This window comes from Lichenostomus cassidix, chromosome 4 (assembly GCF_008360975.1).
Source record: "Lichenostomus cassidix isolate B80296 chromosome 4, HeHo_3.0, whole genome shotgun sequence".
In the NCBI taxonomy this organism is placed as follows: Eukaryota; Metazoa; Chordata; class Aves; order Passeriformes; family Meliphagidae; genus Lichenostomus; species Lichenostomus cassidix.
In genome coordinates this window covers 34,359,145-34,380,240 of record NC_139484.1, presented here as the reverse complement: position 1 = coordinate 34,380,240, position 21,096 = coordinate 34,359,145, and the positions used below count along the sequence as shown (strand labels likewise).

Below are 21,096 nucleotides of genomic sequence, written 5' to 3'. Positions count from 1 at the left end.
CAAGCTTTACTTTGATATCTGAAAAATAGCATTTTTAATGCAGTACAGACACTAAGATTTTTGTGCTATAACTAGACTGCAAGATTAGAGGATCTTTATTCAAATAGATTAAGGATTCAAGGTGCAGATTTTGTATTTTGCCAACATTATTGTTCACAAACATCTGAACTATTAACACCAATGCCTGATCACATCTGCAATAATGTAAGACAACGGCCAAGATTCAGATTTCTAACAGCTTTGGGAACTACTGGAAATGAAGTCTGGTAATTTTGGAACACTAGGAGAATTTGGGTCTTTTTTTCCTGTAAGGGGAAGAATGCTCACATCTTCCTAGCATTTCTTCCTTTTCCCCTCCATCCAGCTCACATCACACCACTTTAGACGACTGTTGTAACCGCCAGAGTTATGAGCAAAAATTCACATAAGCTTCAGAACAGAAGCAACGTATCACACCCTGTCCCACCAACATAAAATGGAAAACAAAAAGTAAAGGTGGAAAGGTTTATATTTGGTTCACTTTTCCTGCATCTAGGAGAATGGCTGCTATTGCTCATCCAGATCTCTCACCCTTTAGGGCAAACTACTACCATACCCACACAGTCAACTTTTGATCTGAACATTGGACAAACACAATGGAAAATATTCATGGAGATTACAATCCTGCAGCTTGGTTGGATCACTAATAAATGGGCTAGAGGAAAGAAGAATCTGATTTGCTAAGTGCAGCTTTTAGATGGTATTAAAACATACAGGAAATGTTCAGTAACTGACTAGAGTAGGGTTTATCTACCGTGATAATGCACCAGGACATGGGAACTTCTCAACCCTCTTGACAACTACTTACACCCCATTTGTCCCAAAGATGAACCTACACTTACTGAAACCTGAAAGAATTTATATCTACCAGCAGCCTAGATATCAAGAACTTAAACATTTGTTTGAACTTTTTAATTTTACAGGAATGTAAGTCACAAATTATTGCATTCTAAGCACTATACATAATCCTATAAACATTTTAATGTGTTATTGGTTGGTTTCTCTGACATTAAACTGTTCCAAAAAAAGTAAAATTTAAAAGCCCACAGGTAATAAATGCAGCCTTTTTTAAAGATTATTTTGGTAGAAAAATACTTAATGAATCGATTTTATTTATGCATTCCTACAAAAATATCAACAATTTATAGCAGAACATTTATCTAAAACAGCTGAGAGAATAGACTTTGAAGGTAAACGAGCAGCACATGGAAAATAGCTATAAATCAGCCAAAAATCACAATCCATTGATTTTTGAAAAGAGAAATCCAAGACCAAAACAAGCCAGTCGTAGTACTTGTAACTTATGAACTTTGACCTCAGAAGTTATGTGTCTTCTGTTTCTCATCCCCTCCACTATTCAGAAAGGTTCTGTGCCACACAAGCAGTGACTGTGCTTCTGTATAGCTACAACTGCTATCAAGTAGGCACGCAATTCTTCCACAGGAGTCACGAAATATAGTGACTCCAAGGAGTCAGGCTCTGTTACATCTGTTTTCTCCACGTAAGTCTCTTGTCCAAAAGCTAGATACCTGTAGGAATTATTTTTTGCCTTTATGATCCAGTGTCTTGGTAATTTTACTGTAGTTCAAATGCAAACATGTCTGTGCATATGTGTGTACACATGTATGCATATACACATGTATTTTAATTAAGAGAAAAAAACATATTGCAGGAAAGGTAATATACTCACACTGAGGAGATCTGGGTACAATACTGATTCTGACTCAAACTTACTAGGCCAACACCAAACAAATTCCCTGGTTTAGATTAATACCTTCAAACAAAATTCTGCTAAGTACTGTTACAACTTGGCCTGGAATTCTAAATTCTCTATAAAGTGTTTTCTGTCTGCCTCTGCATGTATTTAGGAAGAAACACAGAAGGATACAAACATCATTTGAAACTGCTTATACAAGGGTTAACATAAAGCAATTCTGATCAATGTTGGCTGGTAGAGAAAGGAAAATCAAAAAGTTTCAGGAAAAATATCACCTCTCACATAACAGAAAAAAATGGAGGAGAAAAAATGGAATTTGCGTCTTATCGTAAATAGATACAAAATGATAGAAATTTTCCTGTAACCAAGACTGCATAGAATACAAACCATTTTCTTTCCATATTAGATAATTCAGTAATGCCATTAACTGTTTAGTTTTCCTTTTAAATATCAGTCCTTGTAAAGAAGGTCAATACAAGCTTTTAAAATAACACTAGAAATAAATGACAACTTTAATACAGGCTTGCAGCATCCCACTTTCTGGAAGCACTTGATTTCCTGATCTCAATTAAGAAAAGGCAGCATGTCAGTGAAATGAGTGGTTTTTATATAAAACCCTTTGCAACAAGGTCCAGAAATCAATTAGGCACCATGAAGATGAATTTTTGTAGCATTTCTATGTAAGCATTAAGCACTCTAAAACCTCACATCAGACATTCATGTTTCCTATACAGATTAGAGAAACAGGGATCCTGAAATAGAATCCCAATAGTCAGTTAAAAAAAAAAAAAAAGAGTATTAACAAAAAGAAAAAGAGATAATACCACCTTTATTCTCTTATTTACCCTGGTTTGGTGCATTATTTCTTCCTTACCACCCAGTTCCTGCCTCATACTTGCTTCCATCTCCTATGCTTCATTCAGGGATTAAGCAAAGGGATATCATATGTCATATTTTAGAAGTAAGGCCAGCTCCTTTCTTTTCTACACTGAGATCAAAACTTTGTTTTTGTTAAAACCCATACTACCCTTCCCCAGCAGAGCCCTCTTCCTGCTAGGTTGGGAGCTATTCTGGAACTATGAAACCTCACTGAATCTTTGATGTGAACAAGCCTCCAAAGACTTTATATGGCTGAAATATAAGGGAGTGGAATTGCTTTTGTCTGCTATAAAACGAGTTCATGAATGGCAAGGCGTTAATTCATTCTTCGTGAACTAATTTTTCCTTTTCCTTAATTTTGCAGCTATATTGTCACAACCTATACCTGTTCATGTATTTAATAAACCTAAAAGCATAATCACAAGATAAGCAACTAATAGTTATAAGGAATCAAGAACAAGCAACCACAAGTTGATGATGACTGTAAGTAATATAAACTTTGATTTGCATTAAAGTTTTCCAGTCTTTTCGAGATATTGCAAGCAAGTAAAGCTATGTGTTCAATGTGTTTTCTCACACACACAAAAAAAAAAAAATTAAGGGAAATTATCAATGAAGCCCCTATTCAGATTTGTGCTTTCAGGGTTAATCAATAACCAAGTTTCAGGTTTCCAGGATTACACTTTTGGAGTTAGGTACATACATTTCACCGTTTTTTCCTAAATAATGCCTCTTTTTGTTAATTTACTAGCACTCAGGAAAAAAGATTAGACACTATTCCCATTCTTTCTTTTTTCCCTGATGTTTTCAAATCAATCATGAGAGAACCTTGTTCAAAAGAAAGCCACTGACTGAAGTCTCTCCTGGGTTGTACTGCCAGACACATTTGAAAAGATGTCAGTAAGAACTCTAATTTGTCACTGAAGAATAATGCTTGTGGGTACCTTTTAGTCCTGCAAGGTCTTTGAAACAGCTTTGCAATTTAGTGAAGGGGATAAGATGTGCTGCCTTTCAATTACCACAGAATAAGTTGAAGAACTTCCATTGCAAGATCCAAATCCTAACTACTGCAGAATGAAAAAGAACAAAAACAGGTATTTGGAAATAGTGAGAATGTAATAGACTCCTGTGAGCATATATGTAGCAGAGATGTACAAGCAACAGTGTCAGGGTGCTGCAAAGAAACCAACAGGCCAAAATCACAAGCGGTATTTCTTGAATGCCAGCACATTTCTCTTCAACTTAGACTGTATGCAAGCTGTAAAGGTCTATAGTCAAAACAGATTTCACAAAAGACAGTTGAACAGAGGCAGGGAAAAATTAAAAAAAAAAACAAACCAGAGGTCCTAAATGAAAACTGTGGCATTTCACATTTCTAAGGAAAAAAAAAAATCAAAGCCTAACTGAACAAATAAATAGTAGCAATAAAAATCAAAAGTGACAATCACAAGAACAATCACAGTGACATAAGGTTACTTCATGGTCTCAGAAAATGATATCAAATCATATTCAAGCAATGAGTTAAGACAAGACAATAATTGTCCATTAAGAGTAACCTCCAAATTGTTTCAATTACTTCCTTATGTCAACAAAACAGTAATTGAACTATGTGAAATGGCATTCACTTAACAGCCAGTTAACGGCTTGCATCAACAGCCATAAATCTAGCACTATCTTTGTACCAGATAATAAGTGACAACTATAAGATCTATATCAAGCTGCACATTGAGGTTGGCTTAAAATTATTTCTTATTAAAGAAATGTGGGTCAATTCATACAGCAAGTCATTTTGCAAGATAAGAAATGAACACACTAAATATTTCTATTTAATATAACAAGCTTAAAGACAGACAAAACAAAGGACTCATCCACAAAAATGTTCATTGATATTATCCAGACTGTTGTGAATTTCTGCAGTGTGTCACATTCTGGTTCTAAAGGAGATCCAGATGCCACACTTGCACACTCTAGTGAATTTTAAGACTGGTGGTTGGAAGAGCTTGGAAAAGATTCAATTTCTCTGTAGAATACTATGTCCAAATTCCCAACATAGGGAAAGTTCACACTTGTGCATGAAATCCAGACAGGCACAAATCTGCTCCCCAAAAAATATACATCTTGAATCTCAGAAATGGAAACATCTATTCCCATGCTATCACACTCTTCAAGTGCGCTGCTGAAGCCAAATATCTTTGAAAGTATGAAAACATAAGACATGTATGACCTTTGGAAGAATGAGTACCTTTCAATCTTCCTCTGAATTCCTTCCTCAATGCAGGTACTTTTTAATTTAGTGATGGGAATAGTACATCTTCTTTCCTCTGCATAACAGAGGAAGAAATAATTTTTTCAACAATACCATCTGGGAAGGGATCCAATCATCAATTAATAACATCAATAACTACTTTAAACAATCAAATTAACTTTTCTGATTTACTACCTAATTGTCATATTTTCATTTTCCATTCAGCTCTATAATCACGCTGCCTTAACTGGCCTGAAGAATTAGATTGTCTCTGCTGATGGATCTTACGGTTGAAACTTCCCATCTGTCCACCCTGAATCCTCATATGTAAGAATAAATTTGTGAGGTGAAAACACAATTCAGACCCTGACTGAACTCTTTTTTGATACAGTTTCAACTGTCTTCAAAATGTTATAGGTGAATATCTATGGCATTCACCATACCATCAACTGTTAGCAACATATTCTTTTTAAAGACATTGATCACTGGATTTAGGGGGTGTTTTGAGAATTGATGTTAAAAGTCTTGCAGAATGACACATAGGACAAAAGAAAGCCATTATTTCCCATTTCCACTATAACCCAGATCATGCAGGCAAACAGCAACAACAGACAAAATCATCCTCATGCACCAGGGCTCTCAGACATCCCAGAGTGAACTCAGTTATTACAAAACCAGGAGCCTGACTCCCAGTGTTTCCGTTAATGCTTTCCAACCTACTTATTCATTTTAAGGTTTCATCAGTTATAAAATCCAATTCAAATGTCCTGTTCACATCCTCGGAACAATTACAGAAATGCCAAACTTGAAAGGGGTAGCTGGAGGTCATCTATTCATCTGCTTTAACACTGCCTGCTCAAACCAAGGTCAGCCACAACAGGCTGCTCAGGACTGTGTACAGTCCTGTTTTGAATATCTCCAAGGATGGAGACTACACCAGCTGAGCAACTGGCTCTAATATTTGATCACCTTCATAGTTACAAAAAAAAGCTTTTCTTTATGATACTCTGGTATTTCAGTCAGTGCCCACTGTCACTTTTTCTCTCACTGGACAAAATTAAGAGGAGCCTTGATGCATTTCATTTATTTAGTCCCACCAGATATTTATACATTTTGATGACATTCCCCTCTGAGCCATCTCCTTCCCAAGGACTGAGCTGTCTGTGGTTCCCTGGAACCTCCTTTCCCATGGTGTGCAGGAGTGAAACGAATACCTTACAAATAAAGTCCTATTTTCATTAGGAAGCTTATCTTTCTAAAATCTACAAGTACAAAGCCCAGAAGATTGTTACCAAAATTCATGCAGCGTGGGGGTTCCGTCCGTGGGCGCCCCACCACCCCGGAGCTCGGGGAAGGGAGAGACTGCGGGAGAGGGCGGGGCCTCGAGGGAGCGCAGGTGCTGTCTGCAGGTCGGCGAAGCAAACAGGAGATGCAGTCCAGATTGTCGGTGCTCCAAGGAGGGTTTATTAGGGTAAGGGGTGAGGGGAGTTGGAGGAGTCTCGGGGCAGCGACAAAATGGCCCCGAGCCCTTCTGCACAACAATTTTTTTAGGGGGAGGGGAAAGGGAAGGAGGAGATTTGGGGAGCAAATGGGGAAAGGGGGATTTTTGAGTGACAACAAAAATGACCAAACAAATAACAATACCATAAAAAGAAAACCAACCAAATGACTGCTTAAACGCGAACAACGAAGAACATTCTAGAATTGAAACCATATAGGGAACCAGGGGAGGGGGAGAGGAGCCTGGGTACCTTCCAACTGGCCTGGAGAGCAGGGGGTCCTGGGAGTGTACCAAGCCCAGGATCCATCCCCATCTCTCTCCCAGGGGGTTGGGGCACCCAGGTGAGCCATAGCCACCGCAGCAATGCAGTTCAAGTTAATTTTATTGATAAACAACTGCAAGCTCAACAGGTTATGAAACTGAATCTGCACAGGCATATTGATTAAAAAAGTCCAAAAATGGACAGTGAAATGCCATTTAAACAAAAAAGTTCAGGCTAATATCAGTACAGCCTATTATTGTTATAGAAGACATTCTGTCAGTACCAAGGCATAATGAAGAATATATCCATTTTCAGATCTTCCTGCAACATAAATATAAAATATTGAATCTTTGGCTGGCCCAGCAATGAACAGCAATTTCACAAGCAGCATGTTGTCCTCATAGTTTGGGAAAACAATAATGGCCATAGGTAAAACACTCCCATGCACAGATTAAGCCAATTTATCGTTTTCCACTGGCATCCAAAATACAGAAGACATTTAAGTCTTCTTCATTTAGTGTATGTGTGTGTATATTTATATTTTCAGTCTAGGCCAAGAAATAGAAATTACTCTGCCATCTTGTAATATAGTTCCTAAGAAGGTACAGAATTAACTCAAACCTGCATGGACCAGGATGCCCATTGGGTACCTGACCTCACCACAGGAAAGCATTTTTCCAAGGCAATAGAGCATAATTCTCCTGAAGGCTTGTTTTACTCCTATCAGGGCCCAATCAGAACTGAAGAGGCCCAAGAACACCAGAAATCTATATTTGTACTCTTCTTTCCTCTCAAAACTGTAGCTATAAAGCTAATTCAGAGCAGTATTTCAGTAATGAGTTAACCTTTACTTCTGCAGGCTGATTTGGCAAAGACTGTCACCATAAAGCACACAGCACACACCCGCAAGAGGATTCTCAACAGACCTCAGGAAAATATTGCCTACTACTGGAAATTAGTTTTAATTAATGTCTTGGAGAATCCATCTGTTGAGAAGCAGTCCTTGTTTGTATTTTATGCTCATTCTAGTTAGGATTCCAGGTAAAGCAGCATCCTTGTTTCCAGTGAGCATGCTTAAGTCAGAGGAATAAGAGGAATCCCTCTCATTTACTATGTATTAGTGCTAATACATTTTTCAACATTAATCTTTTGAGCAAATGACACATTGATAGTCTGGGACACTAATGGGATACATTAATTGCAAGTCGTATAAGAAAAGAGGATTACTAAAATGCATGCTGGAAACAGAAAAATGAGATTAAAAATGGCATTTTGGTTAAAGTTCTTCAGGCTATTAAAAAATACAAGATGATTAGTCAAGGAGAAACTAGAAAGCCCCTAAATGAAAAAATGCTGAGGGTCAAGGAGAATCTGGGAGAAGGGATTTATGGTTAAAAGTGGAAGAGAATAAAGAAACTAGAAACTAAACCCAAACTTAAAGGGAGAGGGGAAGGGGGAAAGGATGGTATTTCTAATACCAAAAATCTTTATTCTTCAGAGAAGAGGAGAGAAAAGCTAATGCCCAGATACCACAGATGTTTAAGCACATGAATGACTGGAACTTAAGGAATCACATTGCTACAGATAATACTTACTTTCTTAAAAATATAGCCAAGCAGACCAGTTGTAAAAGAAATACCAATATTTTCATCAGACAATGAGCAAAAGACTTATCTTTGCACCATAAGAAGATTACTGCAGTCTGTGTGTGCACAACCAAAGGAATCAAGTCAGAGTTGTGAGGCAACAGTGACAGCATAATCAGAACCAGAATAAGGTATCTCACATTGTTAAAATTCATAAGAAACTGTTCATAAATTATCAACAAAGAACAATTCTACCACCAGAAAATAGACATTACAGAACATTTAGGAAGAGACACTAGAAGAACAATCAAAACCTAGTTAAGGGGGAAAGTATATAAAAAGTGGAAGGAAAATTTGACAGAGAACTATACAACACAAAAGAAAAAAGAGAAGTACCATTAGACCCACTAATCCACATATTTTTAGAGTAAAGACTTTGAGAATGGTTTCCTAAACAAACCATTGATTTTCTGTCCTTGGCTATTCTAAAGTTAATATTGGACATTTTTGTAATACTACCAAGGACTCACCAGGGAGAATGCAACTTATGTGTATCCTGTTAGGAAGTCAGACTAATCATTCTCTTTCTACAATCTATTCAGGTAAAAATTATCATGGGTACATCAATACCCAGGATGAAAAATGAGAAACCTGCATGACTCATTTTATTTTTAGTAATTACAATCCGTGAACTCCCCAAGAGCTTCTCTTATTTGGTAGGTCCTTGGTACTGCAGTTATAGTTGACAACACACCCACCAAAAAAAAATCTTGGATATTTCTGCATTACAGTTGATATAAGAAAACATATTATACATAGAATTGCAACTGGAAGCACAGGAAAGCTAAAAGAGAGCAGAGAAAACACTTGATCTCAGTGATTTTCCACTGCTAACTACATATCACGATGAGAAACAGCAAAGGTAGAAAGAGCATGGAGATAAGGACAGGCACACATGATTGTGATAACATGTATTCTGCTACTATGGTATTGAAAATTCGTGCAACAATTTGCCGATAAAAAGTGTGTATAGGTGTGTATATGTACACAGCAACCTCAGAACAGTCATTCAAAAACCACCCAGTTTCTTCTGCCTTTTTACAGCTTTGTGAACTAGGGAAGACAGCAGCACTGAGAGGACTTTTTCCACTGCACAAACTGAATGGATTGAACTTAGAGCCTTCAGCAAAATTTTGTCTCAAAAAACATCATCCAAAACATAATTCTGCATGCCATAGTTGCCCACCAGATCACATTATTTAGCTTCAAATGTACCAGAGGTGCATTTCATTTCTCATTACAATTTCCAATCAGCCATGCTGCAATTTGGCTGTACCGAGATGTACACTGTAGCCTGCAGAGTAACACCTAGACTGTCCAGCTGTTTCACAGTAGGACTGATTATTTGCCTGAACATTAGATGTGCTTGCTCATTCTTACTTGTTAATCCATGGCTGTCAAAGGAAAATCATGCCAGGAAAAGTCCTGCAAGCAATGACTAGCAGGATTAGCACAACAAAAGAAAACATACGTAATCAGTGCAGTGTAGATCCCTGAGCTGAAAACTTGGAAAAATAACCCATGTTTTTGTACCTCTAAAACAACTCTCAGAGACCAGTAAAAATTTCATTTTTAAATCAGAACAAAGAATTTCCATATATGTTGTATGACTTGAAGAAAATTGCTTACTGCAGAGTTTCTCCTGGACTTCTGGCAACATGTACCACCAAAACACAAAAATAATTAAAGAAATTGAACATTTTATACATGGTTTTAGTTAAATTCTTCATCTACCCCAAGCAAATTTCTTCTTTCTAATCTCCACGGTTATCAGCCTATATCTCCATTTCTGTAGAAGCAGAATAGAGCTAAATTATTTAGGAAGAAATTTTGCATTAGTTATATTGGAACAATTCTAGAAAGGATTTTATTACCTTGTATTGAAGAACTTAGATGACCCTCCTTAAAAAGGGGTTTGGATTTAATTCTACTGCAGTAAGGATGGAAGCTGGAGGGCAGGAAAGGAGGGTTTGGTGAACAAACCCGGGTGAACTGAGACAGGAGGTATGCAATATGGGATTTAGTGATGAAAGCTCTATGGAAATAAGTGAAGCACTTTGCTTTGATCCATCCAAGAGTCTGACTTCTACTGTAGCTTGTAGAAGATAGACCAAGTTTGCCCTGCAAAGAACCCAAACACTTCTCAGCAGCTAAATGGTATTTTAAAACATTTAATTAAATCAAGACTTTACATAGAAAACAAAACAACAAAACAAACAAACTGTAGGAGACTAAAAGGAGTGCAATATTTTCGTAATCTGAACAAATGCAGTGAAAGACAAGCAAGAGAGATGTTTGCAGGGGAATCCCCTAAGCTACCTCGAGCATTATTCTAACTGAACTCAAACATTTCAGAAAACCTGCTCCAGATTGTATAATTTAAACAATATGATATATGAAACAACAGGGATGAGCAGGAAATCACTTGGGAGAGTTTTTATTGTCTTTATGGGTTTCAGTACTGTTGCACATTCCAGAAAGTCCAAAAATTCTGGCTGCTTTATCCCAGTACATTAAAATGATTAATAGAAGTTTACCTGTGGATCAATCAGAGCAACTAAAATCAGTATCTGTATGTTCTGTCATAACATTTCCTAATGAATTATGGACATTTCTCACATGGCACCTCTTTGACATATTCTGCTACACATATCTGCATTTTTTCTATCATTAATTTAGTTTTTATTATAAAAGACAAATGACTGTCACCATTTCCTTGTTCTATCTCATGGATTATCTAGAGAAGTCACTGAAGAACACAGAAAAAATATAGCAGAGAAAAGCCTTTTTCAGGAAATTAAAGCCTTGGTATGAAGCAGAGTATTTGAAAGGACCTAATTATTTTTATTTACAGAGGAAATCTAAGTAACTAGATGGAACCTGAAGTTAGTTATTCATCTTCACTTTTTTTAAGGCAGAAAAAAATTTCTAGTTCAAGCATTTTGTCTGCTGTTTTAGCCACAGGATACAGCTATTTATAGAAAATCTGAAGTATTGTAGATTTGTGCGATAACAGGGGTTATAAAGGAAGTATTATGAGTACCACACACTAATTTAATTACCAGATATATCTTAAACCTCGATAGCTGGGAAGCCATAACTAGTATATATAAAACACAGCATCCTTAGTCCTCAATTCCACACAGTTTGATACCTGCATCCACAGATTAATTTGCAGCACATGCAGTTCATTGCACAATATGCTGTTAAGAGCTATGCTGTCAAGAAGATCTAATGGAATCAAAGGCATTGTAAACTCACCAGCTGTCCGACAATTTTGGTAGCAATATTAAAAATAAAATATTTTCAATTATATTTAAAATTTCATATTTCCCTATTAAATATTACTGTTCATCTAAAAAAAAATCAGAGTTACTGAGTGTAATTGGAAAAGTAAACACTACAAGGAAAGTACAGGACAGAGACAGGCCTTTCTTGCTGTCTCAGTGCAGGCTTTTACCCCTATTGGAAAAAGGATGTAGGATTTTAATTGAAAGTGGATTATTTTTTTTTCCCCTTACTAAGATAAAACAATTTTTTCAACCAAAAAATTAGAAAACTTGAAGAAACTGAAATGCCTTCACTTCAGCTGAAATGCTCATATCTAAGATGCATTGTGAAAGAAGATCAGACTCAGGCTAGTTAAATATTAGCCAGAAGTTACACTTTTCCATAAACTTGAAACCTAAATTCTGGTGCACTGATACTTTCTGTGGCCTCTCAAAAAACCGAACAAGTCCTTGTTAGTACTTGTTACCTGGGTTTAAAGGATGTCATAGTTATGGAAGAAGCTGTATATTTGCACTCCCATCTGTGACAAACCTGGGATTCTGTGCTTTAATTTTTAAAGATCTATATAGGGCTTCTCCAGGCAGAGGATTCATGGAATTATGATTATATCTCTTATTAAATTCCACATGCGAGGCAATTCCAGCTATTGTTCATAGCATCACAGTTGAACATTCAGATAAAATTTACAGTGCAAGTGATAGAATAACTCAAGCCTCTCCAAAAACAAGCGGTTTTATTTCTCCATCAAGTAAGAGTTATCAGGATTGCTTGCAAAATTTTCTCACAGTTTTTATCCCCATGAACTCTAGTAACTTTCATCATTTTAAAGGAGAAGCAGCATAACTCAATACCCATGTAATTATTCTCTCTCCCTCAGGTGGTCTTCACTTGCTTGCCTTCTTGCCTGTGCTCATTCAGAGACTTTTATGTGAAGATAAGGATCCTCTTTGATCTCCAGCTACCTCCTTGGGGGCCTATGACATTCTTTTCTGTATGGAACCACCCCAGTAATTTTGTTCCCATTGATGGTACAGCTACAGTCTCCTCAAGAAACTTTACCTTTGTTATTTTTCTCCTACTCAAAATTTGCACTGGGCTATATTTCGTTTTATTATATGAAGGTTACAGAAAATAAATTCATATTAAGGTTAGGAGAATGGAAAGTGAGGTATTTGTGTACAGCAATACTATTTCAGACTCTGGTGTCTTATTGGTGCAAGTCTTCACAGAGGCAAAAGACACAGCAGACACAGTGTGAGAGTGTGTGCCTGTGTTTTGGTTCTCAGATACCTGCATGCTCAAAGTGTCTGACCAGTTTTCCTAAAAGAAGCAATATGCAACCTTAGTATTTAATTCTCCAGATTAATAATTTTTTCCCAAGTGTTTTACTTTTGGGGTCTCTTTTTTTTTTTCCTTTTCTTTTTTTGGGGGGTGGGGGAGCAGGGAATAACATTTAGGAAAACATTTTCACTGTGCATCCTTTGCCCAGTTCTAGTCCCAAGAAAAATATTACTTAGCACATACCTAATTGTTTTCAAACAATTTGGTCCATTTCAAGTCATTTTCTTCACCCTAACTCTATACCCATAATAATTGGTGTTTTATCACAGACTGAAAGCATAACACTAAATAAAGATAAAGGTAGCCTGACAGCTGCACAAATATGTAATTAGGGACCTCTACATTTACTTTAGACCATGGAATTGATGCAGAAGTGTATGAATCAGATGGTATCTCCATAATATCCTCTCAACACTTTCAAAGTCGATTACTGTCACATTTATTTCAGATCATTCAAGAGATGTCATTTTCTCCTTCTCTAAAAAAAAAAAAAAAAAAAAAAAATCTATTTTCAGGGCCACAGTTCAGTTTAATAATTCATTAGCAGATCCTTGGAACTGATGCCTGGCAAGACTTGCAACTTTTAAAAAACTTGAGGTTTTTTTTGTTCTTGTAAATAATGGCTGTTTCAACTAAATTCAAACTCCACACTCTTATTTTCAGTCATCTCCAAATATTTAACCATATCAAGAACTTGAAAACTGTATGCATGCTGCTTTTTAAAATGCCATACTTATTTTTAATCATTTTGTAACACCTTTTCTACAATTACCTAAACAGCCATCGTGATGGAACTAAACTACTCTTTAAAAACCTGGTCAGTGACATAAGCACAGAAATTACTTAGATTATGTTGGCAAGAAATAGTATTCCTCTGTGGTGCTTAGAAAATATTTTGTAGGGCTAGACAAAATTTCCTGTAAATAAATGACAACCTCCAAAGAGTGGCCTGCCATAGTGCAAAAAGCCTACACATCTGTATAAAAAGAAAATACCAGACTTAAATAATTTAAGATATGATCTCAACTCATTAGGCTCAATGAACTCTTGGCCTTTGCACAAATATTTACATTTTTTAATCCTAAAGATGTTTTTTTCTCCCCTATTGCTGCACTAATCTCTCAAAGAAAAGCTCACCAATTTCAATTAAAATGATGCAATCACCTAAATGAGCTACCATAGCATCCCATCCTACTCTGTCCTGTCCTTTCCCATTCAGTTGTTAGACTCTATCCTACCTTGTTTCACAGCAGTAGCACTCTGGTTTTGTCACCTCTAGAACTGCTGGACTACCATAGCATAAGTGACATTGACTACATCATATTTGACATCAATTAAAGTAAAAAGAGAAAATCCTCTAATCATTTTCTTCTGAATACTCACCCCTTCTACAATCCCACATGTTCTTGGTTGGGACAGAGAAAAGGTCAGTCAACAGTGAGACTCTTTAAGATGACATATTCATCTTTTTGATCACTAAATCTGAAATAGTTTTAGAAAGCACTTGTAACTGCTAATGATAAAAGGGTTTGACATGATTGGCCCACTATTCCCATAGGACAAAAACCACTTCAAATAGTACATCAAGATTCTCTCCTACTTGAACCTACTTCAGATAATAGGATATTACAACTTTAAAGGGAGAGATTGTCAAGGAACATAGGAGTATGGCAAGATTTAATTATGCCTTTACAATATTTTAAATGCATTAAATGGGCTATATAGGCTGGATCCAAAGATTACAGTATTCTATGAAATTACTCCTATTGACACGAAAGGTGCTATGAAGCAATTATTCAGTTACTTGAAATTCTTTTCCTATTTGCAAAGCCATTCAGCAGATCTGTCACTTGCAAACTGTCAGCTCACTGTGCAAGGAGCAGGAGTTCAGCATTAATATATTTTTTTAAATTACATAGTCACACAGGAAACAGACATTATTTCTGCTATGAAAGACATCCGCAAAAGAGTTTTGATAACTTTGCAAACCATTTGTCATGAATGTACCATGAAAGTGTGGCAGCAGGAAAAACAGATTAATTAAGAAACCACAGTGTTATAAACTCAAGAGAAAGCAAGCAGGCATACATTCAATAGCCACAGTCAAAACTATAAAATAAGAAATCAGCAAGTATGAGCATGTGCTCGTTCTAATTTTCAAAAGAAAAAAAAAAAAATCAGAATACTGCATTATTAGATATATGATTGTGCCACCAGACGTTTTCAGTTAAATAACCTTACAAGAGCATTTTATTAATTTGCAAGATATAATTGTCAAAAGTAGCCTTCCCTACTCTCTAACTGCATGTTTACCGAATTCCTTATCGATCTCAATGGAATAGCAGCATCATATTGCATTATAGCAATAGTTTCATTAACTTCCAATATGCAATATGCTTGATGCAGCCATCAAGCTGAGGATGGGGACTTTTTTTGAGGAGAGGGATGTTTTTTTTAAATTTGAAATTATTCAACAACTGAGAGAAACTGATAATTATATTTCATGAAGAGAACCTGACAAGGCCTTTTGGTTAGCTCAGATTTTTCTCCCAATGTCAGATATTTTGATTATAACATTCAGCTGCAAGAGGTTTTGATTGAAGTAAAAGCCTTATTTAATCTGCTACAAATGGCAAATTACTCCTTTATCTATCCTTGTACTCTGTTGAGTACAAATTACTACATTTCACATTATCTTTAGAAATTTAAATAAAAGCAGCCAAAGTACAAAGAGAATTTTCTTGCAGTGTATCAACCAATAGAATACGGATACCTAAATGCCAGGTCTGTAGAACTGCCCAGCAGATGTCATTTATGCACCAGAACCAGAACTTGACAATTTCATTGCCAAGCATGTTGGCTTAAGGCTTCCTCCTTGCTTAAAAGGGTGTAAGGACTTAAAGATCCCAGTTGCCTGACTCGCACTGTGACAAACTGTGTAAAGAAGCAAGCGCTCATCTTAGACCAACAAAGCTCAGCCTCCCCCAGTTATGCCCCAAGGATACCTGGAATTTGGACTGTAAGCAAAGCCACTGTGACAAGATAAATGTGGCATTATTGCCAAGAGTTACCTGAGGCCTAGGAGGAGATAAACAAAGGGGTAGAAGAAAGTGCCACTCAAAATGGACACAAAGAATACCCAAGGAAAGCCAACTCAACAGCTTTACCAAAATCAGCGCTGATTGCATAAAAGGCAATACTGGCAGGGTGACAATGCAGCCCACCAACACAAGAAACCCACCGACTCAAAGGAACAAATCAGCATTAGAAACAAGGGAATTGTATAACCCATAGAATAAGAAAACTGTGTAGCCAACGATCTTTAATTCCTTTGTTTGCAAAAATATATAAATAGTGAAAAGTTTTGAACAGCCTGGGGACTCCCATTACCAAAAAACCTGCAGTGAAGAAGGACCAATAGGATTCCACTGGATCCATGGTGGTGAGTATCTTCTGCTTGATCTCTCGCTCCCCATCTCCTTTATTTTATATTTCTGTCTCTCTACCTCATATTTTACCGTTAAATAAAATCTGTAGTGCTGCATATGGTCCTGTTCGCACCTTAATTCAGGCAAAGGCATTTCTCAATAATCAGATCTTTATAAAGGGCTTGCTGATAACCTGTCAAGGAGCAGCCTATAGTGGCAGATTATTTATGCACAGTTTTCCTGAATTTAATAACTTAGGCAAAAGGACTTTCTTTTATTCTTGTGCCTAGCATATCTCTATTTCATTAAGGCCATGGCTGCTTTGCTAGGCATCCTAGCTTTATTGTACTTCCTCAGTAAAAACAAATGCAGCCAGAGAATAAATGTCTAGTTACACAAGTAGATCTCATAATCACAAGTCAGAAGCAAAAATTGTGAAAGTAAATATGACTTCATACATTTCAGCCATTATAAAAAAAAAAAAACTCTGCATTTATTTCTCTAAGTGGAAGTTTGGTGGCCAAATCTAATTTCAGTGACTCCATCAGATAAAACAGAAGCTCTTGTAAATGAATGGCCATTTGGAGGCACATCATGATGATAAACTCATCAATACTACATTACATTCTGCAGCATTATTACACTAAGAAAAGTGCTGGATAATCTGTCAAGGCAAAGAAATAACTCAAAAAATATTTCTAAATTTGCTGCACTGATACTAAGAATAACATGTTAGGGAAAAAAAGTAGAAATAACACCAAACTATATTTATAGCAGCAGAAATCAAGGGTTAGGAGTTATTAGTCAACATTGTCGCCAATTACTTCTGCCAGAATATGTCTTTTTTTAAAATGATGCATTGAATATATGACCTAGTAAGAAGAACAAAACACCTCTTTTTTCCAGAAGGCTTACACTTCTCCCTTCACTGAAAGATCCTCGAAAGAGTATAATGAATAAAAGAAAAATCTCACTGGGAATATTTGAAACATTGCATCATAAGACATTTTTAGAAAATTTAATTTCAAATTTTATTTTGTTTTCCCTTAGTGATTGGTCTTAGACACTTAGCTGAGAAAAATTACTCTGATTTAAGCATAAGAACTATCAAGAAATATGTAGTCCATTTTATAGGAAAAAAGAGCATTATAAAATTAAACTCAATTTCTTTTAGCTATCAAATAGTCCCAACGTCAGTAAGATTCTTCATCTGCTTAGATTTAAACAGATATCTTGTTCCTTACAGAAGCAGTGTATTAGTCACTGTCTCTTTTCTCACAAGAATGAAGGTGAGAAAATGCACTGTAGTACATAGACAAAAGAGGAGCAGACATCCTCTTTGACATGGCTTGACTCTATTTTTAAGTTGAATACATTTTAGTTTGACTTCATGCTTCTAATACTGAGTTTGTCTCAATCATTGAATTTGAAAGTACAAATTTCACACTGTTAGGAAAAGTAGGAGAGCAATATTTTAATATCATGCTTTTAGAATAGTCACTGTAATTTTCACATAAACACTGCAAGTTGCAATTGCAGTAATACAAGTTCTCCTGTTAGCAGTTACTCCCAACCAGGAGCTCCCACTACAGAGCAAATTGCTGGATTGTTGAAATCTCTCCTGTGTGGCTTCATTCAGTAACTGAAATGTTTTCCATTACTCTTTCAACCAAACCTCTCAAAGTTTTCTCATATCCATACATACAGAGTACACTCACCACACTGACAAGATCATGAAAAATAATGACATAATAAGGACACTGAGTTAAAGTCTTGAACTGCTCCCAGGATATTTTTAACAGTGGGTTTAAAAGCATACCAGATCATTCTCATTAATACAGATAATGATGTGGAGAATTTTGTTTACTCTTCGAACGTATGAAATACCCCAAATCATCCCATGCTCAAATGAGGGGGAAGTCTTTTAAAGAAGTTATACAAAATGCACAAAAGAGGACCAGTTTAATATCAGAACTTGCCAAGTTGAATATCTAGATGTCAGGCAAATAAATGTTTGTCCAAGATAACAGAAATATGGGTTTGTAAGTCATAATTTTTAGCACTGCCAGAAAGTTTTTCAGAAAAAGTTTAACTCAGGTGCTTTTTCCACTGTCCAAGAAAAGATTGTGTACTGGTTATCACCTGACACAGAATTATGTGAAGAAAAAGATCTGTTACTGAGGGTATATTACATATTTAGCATTTGCTGACAAGGATACAAAAACTAGTAATTGCAAGTTGGCGCTTACAGAGTTAAAGAGCAGAAAGAGTAAACTTTCCAAACAAATGGTGAAAAATTATTAAATGCTCAAACAGCTTACATCAGATAGTGCATTTATTATTTTTAAATAAGAATTTTAATTTTTTCTTCCACTAAGAGTTATGCTTGGATCCAGCTTTCCTGGGATAGCCTTTGGCCTGCTGCTTGGGCAAGGAATCTCAATTCCAATCTATGCCCCGATAATATTATGTCATTTTGGATAATAGACTCTTCATTTTACCCAAAATGGTGTAATGACCTTATAGGTTGTTAGGACAATTATAATAAATATTTTATGAAATCTCTATTAAGGGATGAGGTTGTTTTCTGATCTCTCTCCTCTCCCAAAAATAACTTCTAGTAAAGGAGTGCTGTGAGCCTAACCTTTTCCCCACTACCATAAGCAACTGACTACAGCTTGAACACGGATCCTGAAGCAATTGGCTGTTTGGAATAGTCAGCAGAGTTTTTCTTCCTGTGATTAAATGGTGTTCCTGCTCATATATTAATATGTAAATGAGAAGGATGTTAACCTCTCTCCCTTTACTATAGCAGTATAACAGTATATAGAAAAGAGGTACTTTTGGCATTCCTTGGGCTCTCTCAAATACCTGACTTCAATAAGATTAGCATCCCTAGCAACATCCAATCATCTCATTATGGATTGCCACTACTTCTAGATACAAACAGACCAGTTTTATTAGCCTACCAGAGCCAGGGCTGGCATGAAATGAACAGGTTTTGTCTGTTCGCTTTCGTCAAACATGGGATTTCTCCTCTAGCCAAAGGCAGAGACATCTACATTGCTAAAGCTTGGCAGAGATTCAGTTCCAGCACCCAAATGGGCTTGAGGAGTACACTCAGAGGGGTACTCAGTGACTCCACTAACCAAGTCACACTACACATTTTCATTCTTGGTAAATTAAGCACTCAATTTTTGATACTAAATCTTGGAATATTTCTCCCCTTTCCCTCATCATCCTCCCAGATCTGCAGGAATTGGTTTGTTTTGAAAACCATTCCTACATCCATAAAATAATCAGACAAGCTTCTTTTTGACAGCCTTCCAGCACAGTAGAGCAATGTTTCAAACTCGATGTCAAAGCATTTATCAAGACTCAGGACTTTTGTCCTGCTAGGCTGCCATGGGTACAAAATTCTTTTAAGGGTAGATTTGAGTAAATGGCTTTGTCACATGAGAACACACATTCTCAGCAAAAAAGCATCATGCTGATTTATATCATTGAGGAAGCAGACTCTTAGTGGGAAACTATAAATAACTTACTTATTAAAACTTCTGGCATGATTAGTAGGAATTTGATTTTTTTATTATCAGCCACACAATAAGAAAATATTACTGCTTAAAAAGGAATCCCATTTGCAGCAGATGCTGTAGGGATGTCAGTTCATGTGCAACACTACACCCATGCAAATCTTTGTTCTTAGAAACATGGTTGCAATGAAAATCAAAATGCTAAGATCAGGAGAGCAAAAGCATGTCATTGCCCCAGCAATGAATGCTGATTAATTACCAATGATCTTCTGCTCACAGGTCTCACCATTTCATAAGAAACAGGCTGCATAAGAAAGATTTAATCACTATTCCTGACACTATTCAGATTTGTCCTGTTCCTTTTGTGTAATGTAAGTTGCTACTACACCATCATTTCTAAAGAGCCATTACACTCCCAGATCTGAAAGAATACCTTCAGTATTACTTTGGTTTCCCATAGCAAAACAGCAGGTGTTGAATGGACTCAACAGGCTGACATGGCCTTTTAGAAGTATCTTAGTACAGCCAAAGACCAATGGAAGGCAAGACCATAATACTGATTTACTAGAATACAGATATACATTTGGGCATCTAAATCTACAAGTTTTCTCAAACAATTTAGACCTTTGTCAGCCCTAAAGGTTAAAGGAAAACAGCACATTCTTCTCATGTTTTCAGATTTTAAAAATCCTTTAAGAGGTTTTCTGGTTTTTCTTTGCTCTTTGATTACAGCAGATCTCTCTGACAGAGGCAAGAAGCAAAGAAAGATTAGTCACATCCTGCAGCCATAAGAAATAAAACTTGTTTAGAGAAAAATTTCAAAGGCATAAACACATCAGATATCTAACATATTTTAAAATATCCCGCTGTGGCAGATACCCAACACTACTTCTAGTTCTAAAGACATGTAAACAATTATTAAATGCTTCCTTTTATAATCTAATTTAAATTTAAAATAGGTGTATACTACAAGTCACTAAGGACACATCACAAGCATCTAAACATACAAGAATGTCACGCAAGTTTAAAGTAGTTTCATCTTTTAAAATAACTTGGAGACAGTTAAAAAAAAAATCCATCAGATATTCTCTTCCATCAGTTTAGCTCATAGGGAAGTTTACTGTTTTTCCTTAGTAGAATAGAGCAGAACTTGGTTCTTACAAGTCAGGATGCAATAAACAAACTATCTGGAACTGTATTTAAGTGGTTGGCAT

At 36.3% G+C, this 21,096-nt stretch overlaps 1 long non-coding RNA gene across 4 annotated transcripts in view; it reads right to left on the bottom strand.

The window, feature by feature from the left end:
- LOC146438236 (uncharacterized) overlaps positions 1-21,096 on the bottom strand; it is a 131,370-nt gene that overhangs the window by 30,460 nt on the left and 79,814 nt on the right. For 2 of the 4 annotated variants that reach the window (XR_014851707.1, XR_014851705.1), the window contains one exon: positions 4,878-4,956. The exons of the other annotated variants lie outside the window; for them this stretch is intronic. This is a non-coding gene — a long non-coding RNA (uncharacterized LOC146438236). The remainder of the gene's footprint in view (positions 1-4,877; positions 4,957-21,096) is intronic. 4 annotated transcript variants of the gene reach the window in all.